Here is a 6,000-nt window from a genome sequence, read left to right as displayed (position 1 = left end):
TGTGTGTGTGTGTGTGTGTGTGTTTCCGTGTGTGTGTCCGTGTGTCTGTCTGTCTCCATATGTCTGTGTGTCTGTGTGTGTTTCACTATGTGTGTGTCCCCGTGTGTCCGTCTGTGTGTCCATGTGTCTGTGTCCCTGTGTCACTGTATTCCTGTGTCACTGTGTCCCTGTGTCCTTGTGTCCCTGCGTCCCCGTGTCCCTGCGTGCCTGCCTGCCTGCGTGCCTGTATCCCTGTCCCCATGTCCCTGTCCCCGTGTCCCCATGCCCCTGCCCCCATATTCGTGTCCCTGCCCCGCTGTGTCCCTCTGACCCTGTGTCCCTGTTCCCTTGCCCCTGTGTCACTGTGTCTTTATGTCCCCGCGTCCCTGTCCCCATATGCCTGTATCCCTGTGTCCCTGTATCCCTGTGTCCCTGTGTCCCTGTATCCCAAGTCCCCGTTTCCCTATGTCCCTTTGCCCCTGCCCCCATGTCCATGTCCGTCTGTCCCTGTCCCCTTGTCCCTGTGTCCCTGGGTCCCTGTCTCCTTGTCCCCATCCCCGTGTGCCTGTGTCCCTGTGTCCCCGTGTCCCCGTGTCCCTGTGTTCCTGTCCCTGTGTCCCCGTGTGCCTGTGTCCCTGTATCTCTATATCCCTACGTCTCCATGTCCCTGTTCCTATGCCCATGTCCCTGTGTCCCTGTCCCTGCGACTGTGTGTCTGCGTCCCTGTGTCCTTGAGTCCCTATGTCCCCTTCCCTGTGTACCCATGTCCCTGTGTCTCTATGTCCCTGTGTCTCCATGTCCCTGTGTTCCTATGTCATGTTCCTGTGTCACTCTGTCCCTATGTCCCTTGTGCCTATATCCCCTTGCTAGTGTCTCTGTGTCCCTGTCTCTGTGTCCCTGTCACTGTGTCACTCTCACTGTGTCACTGTGTCACTGGGCCACCATCACCATCCCTGTGTCACTGGGTCACTGTCACTGCATGCCTGTGTCCCTGCCCCTGTGTCACTGTCCCTGTGTCCCTGTGTCACCAGCCCTGTGTCACTGCCCCTCTGTCAGTGTCCCTGTGTCCCTGTCCACCTGTGTCCCTTAGTCCCTATCACTGTCCCTGTGTCCCTGTGTCACTGCCCTTGTCATCGTGTCACTCTCACTGTCCCTGTCACTCTGTAACTGTCCCTGTGTCACCAGCCCTGTGTCACCGTGTCACTGTCAGTGTCCCTGTCACTCTGTCACTGTCCCTGTGTCCCTGTCCCTATCACTGTCCCTTGTCCCTTGTCACTGTCCCTGTCACACACTCGGACCACGTTCTCCCTTCCACACCATCCTGGCGATCCTGCGCTCCCTGAGACCGCAGAATTCCGGGATCTTTGGCTTTGGGAGGCACCTCTGGAGACCCGAGCCCCGGGGGCTGCTTGGGGGGAAGCTGCGGTTCAGTCAGAGCGACACTGTAATGCCTTCTTTAAACACTGTAATGCACACTTTAATCACTGTAATGCACCTTTTAACATGGCAATGCCCTCGTTAAACGCCGTCCTGGTGTTGCTGCGCCCCGCGGGTTGTCCTGCACAGCTGCAGGTGTTTCCCGAGACTCCGAAAGGTGGAAGGAAATAATTCCAGCACAGTCTGTAAGCCTTGATCAGGGCTAGGAGCGCCGGGGAAATTCAGGATTTAAGCATGAAATGGTTAAATTCATGCTTATGGCAGGACTCAGTGCCAGGGCTGGTAGCAGGGAAATGTGTGGGAAATCCACCTGCACCACCACCCAAATCGTGGGCATGGACTTGGGACAAACAGGCATCATGCCACCCCAGAAACATTTATCATACTAGGAGGGATGGAGAGATGCAGCTGGAAGCAGAACCATGCATTCAGGTTTCCACAATTATTTTTTAAACTCGTACTTTCCAAGGTACTTCTCACAAATATGTAAAAAAAATTGTCAGGGAAGGTGAGTGCATCATTTGTGATGTCAGCACCAAGGAAAGCACTAAGCGGGGAATAACATCCAGAACCTGCATTTCCAGGAGGGAAAAAACATCCAGAACCTGCATTTCCAGGGGGGATTAACATCCAGAACCTGAATTTACAGGGGGGAATAACATCCAGCACCTGCATTTCCAGGGAGGACAAAACATCCAGAACCTGCATTTCCCGGAGGGAAAAAACATCCAGAACCTACATTTCCAAGGGGGAATGGAGGGAAACGTCCAGAACCTGCATTTCCAGGGGGAGAAATAACATCCAGAACCTGAATTTCCAGGGGCGGATAACATCCAGAACCTGCATTTCTGGGGGGGGGAATAACATCCAGAACCAGTATTTCCAGAGGAGGGAATAACATCCAGAACCTGCATTTTCAACGGGAGTGCAATAACATCCAGAATCTGTATTTCCATGGGGAAGAAAACATCCAGAACCTGCATTTCCATGGAGGAAGGGAGGAATAACATCCAGAACCTGCATTTCTAGGGAGGACAAAACATCCAGAACCTGCATTTCCGGGGGAAAATAACATCTAGAATCTGCATTTCCAGGAAGGAATAACATCCAGCACCTGCATTTCAAATGGGAGGAATAACATCCAGAACCTGAATTTCCAGGGGAGGGAGTAACATCCAGAATCTGTATTTCCATGGGGAAGAAAACATCCAGAACCTGCATTTCTAGGGAGGACAAAACATCCAGAACCTGCATTTCTGGGGGAAAATAACATCTAGAATCTGCATTTCCAGGAAGGAATAACATCCAGCACCTGCATTTCAAATGGGAGGAATAACATCCAGAACCTGAATTTCCAGGGGAGGGAGTAACATCCAGAATCTGTATTTCCATGGGGAAGAAAACATCCAGAACCTGCATTTCCATGGAGGAAGGGAGAAATAACATCCAGAACCTGCATTTCCAGGGGGGGAATAACATCCAGAACCTGCATTTCCGGGGGGGGAATAACATCCAGAACCTGTAGTTTTGGGGAACAATGTGCTTTGCCTCCTGAAAGACACCCAGAGGACACCAGGCAGCTCACAGGCAGTCGGGAACAGTTTTGGATGGAGTGCAGGAAAGCACAAGGACAAGGGCGGAGAGCATCTGCCTTGGATTTGCAGGAAGAATGACACACAGGAAGGAGCTCCAAGACTCCGTGGCTGAAGGAACCGGCAAAAAGAGAGGAAAAGGAATTCTGACTGCCTTAAGCACCGCGGAATTAGTGAACTGAGCAGGGGGACAGCAGTCATGTGTAAATGTCTGGATGAAGCAAGTGGCATCAAGGGAGAAGGCTGGGGATACATTAATTATTTTAATGGGGTGAAATTACAGAAGGGCATGTCTAAGCTGGGAATCAGTGTGGAAAGCTTTTGAATGGAGAAGAACAGGCTGGAAAAATCATCTCTCTAAGGGGAGTGGTGAAAGCTTTATTGCCTGAGATTTTAAATGACAGATTAGGGGAAATACCAAGGGACTCATTCTGAAACATCAGGGAGATTGCACTGAAAGATTAGGAAGGGGAGAGGAAAGGCTGGAGGTGGTGCTGGCTCCAGGAATTTTGGGAGTACAGCCCAGCACATCTTCTAGGCTCCTCTGGCTCCACGTTATCATTCTGTGACTGTGTCTGCCAAGAGTGCAATGATTTCAGCGTTAGTTACCCCACAAGGACGTGATAAAACTCCCCCGCCAGGAGGAAACGCGTTTGACCAAAGGGAATCTTGGCACCTCCCCAAGGACAATGGGAGGAAATCAGCTCAGCGCTGGAGCACAACCTTCAGCCACATTTTCTCGTGTTATGAATAAGAAGCTTGACTAGGCCAATATTCAAGCGGCAATCAATTTATTATTAAATATGGTAAAGTAGGAGCAATACAGCGCTGGGTACAGTGGGGGAAGTTTTCCCTCCAACTGCACGCCGATAATTGATTGTTACAGGTATTTATAAGGGTACTCATCAGGTTTTTTTCAGCAGTTTCTATTTCCAATCTTTTACTCATCAGCAATTTTTATTCTAAATTAGTACATCACAATTCTATACACTATTGTGATTTTTATTTCTCAGGATGTATCTCAAAGGATTATCCCCAGATGGTGACGGTCCAGTTCCCGAAAGAAGAAAGAGGAATCTCATCTGGTGGGGTCCAGCTCCCCAGATGTGTGTCTACCACAGGGTTCATCCACCCCCGAGGTACAGCCAGAGTCTCCTTGGGAAGGAAAAGAAATAAAACCTTTCCTTGCTGCTAGGTTTTATCAGCCAGCATAATCTAATTAACCAGCACAGCTGCTTCGTTAGCATTAGAGGCATATTTATCAAGGGGCTAGAGGAAGCATTTATTAAATTAGCTTGTAATTTTGGAGCTGCTGGATGGATTTTTTACTAGAGTTTACACAGTTGAGGACAGTGCAATGCTGAAGGACTTCAAGGCAGAGGGAGGCAGCTCCGTGTCCTCCTCCCAGGTAGGTGGGACATGGCAAAGACAGAAGGAATCACAAGTCTCACTTCAAACACGCTCTCACTGGTAAAAGCCTTTGCTTACTCACATGTGGTGTTGTTCTGTCGGAGAAATATTTGTGAATTGGAGATGCAGAAACACAGCCCAGTGCTGAAATTCTTTAGAGAAGTGAGCATTTAACAAAATAAGACATGTTTCTAAAGTTGCTTGAAGTTGCTAACAGTGACTAGCTGCTTGCAGGCAAAGTGAAGGATTTCCTGCAAGGTCACAGAGACCAAGATCACTATTGTTTCACTGCTGACCCTGTACTTTAAAAATTCAAAGAATAGCTTAAAAATACAAATCATTTCCCAGACCTCCAAGACCCATTCAATTCTAAATGTAATTTGAAAGATTTTTTACACATTTACCATTTGACACATAAAATTTTGCTTTTAAGTCCCCAAAACAACATTGAGTATCAAGATATTTGGAGTGTTTTACCGGAGGTGGTACCAAATGCAACCAACTTACTTTTAAAATAAATCTTGAAACTTTTTATAATTTTAGCTGTTTTTAATTAAGGCCCCATCTTAATATCTTACATCTACCAAAGGATTTATATAAATTAAAGGAGATTTCTGAATACTTCCAGTCAAAGGAAGACTGGAAAGGAACCACAACAGCCAAAGAAAGACGGGAAAGGAACCACAATGAAATGTTTGCAACAGATGGAGTATTTCTATGGTACTAGCCAAAAGATACAACCAAAAGAGATTCCAGCCCCACCTTTTGATTCAAGGCTTTTGAAGTTAAAAGACACATATGTCAGCTCATAAGCCTTAAATTTGCCTGATGGATTCTGTATTTCTCTAGCATTTTACTTTAGTTATTCTGGATTTAGTACCTGAATGTTTTCTTTTAAATAGATTCACAATACTATGCTAGTCTGCAGATGATTTCTCTTTTTTTCCTAAAGGAGTTATTATTTTGCATATTGGCCTGACAAGAACAGTGTGTCAATTTGTGGTAAAATGTGTATGAGTTTTCGCTTGAGGCTGATCCCCATTTTTCACATTGAATTCACAATTTTAATCACACCTTTTTTTGTGTGTTTTTGGTGGGGTTTTTATGGTTTGTTGTTGTTGTTGTTGTTGTTGTTTTCTGGTGGAATTCCTCGTGTTTTCCAGGAGGAGAAATGAAGCGCAAAGCAACAAAACACAAACACCTCTTGCACATTGTTGGGAAAATGGAATGTCTGCAGCTCAGCCTGGCCCTGCACCTGCTCCCATCTTGCAGGTGTTAACACAGGTGTCTCCAAAGCTCAGTCTGGGAGCTCAGAGGGGAGCAGCTGATGTGCCCTGCGGGGACAGTGGAGCAGTGGAGGCTCCCCAGTCCCTCTCACTTGGGTGATTGTTCCATACCATCAACAGCCGAGGGTCCAGCTGGCACCCACCCGCTGTGACTCCCATGAGAACACCCAACAGCTGCCAGGGCACAGAGGGAAGCCCAGAATCAGGGGTTTTCTCAGCCAGCATGGTGTGCTCCTGTCCCAGCAGGACTTCAGCGAGCCGTTCCTCCTCCAGCAGCCCATCCCCACCTGGGAAAA

The sequence above is a fragment of the Ammospiza caudacuta genome, chromosome Z (genome assembly GCF_027887145.1).
Source record: "Ammospiza caudacuta isolate bAmmCau1 chromosome Z, bAmmCau1.pri, whole genome shotgun sequence".
NCBI classification, from domain to species: domain Eukaryota; kingdom Metazoa; phylum Chordata; class Aves; order Passeriformes; family Passerellidae; genus Ammospiza; species Ammospiza caudacuta.
The sequence above is the reverse complement of the archived record's forward strand: the minus strand, read 5'-3'. Positions refer to the sequence as shown.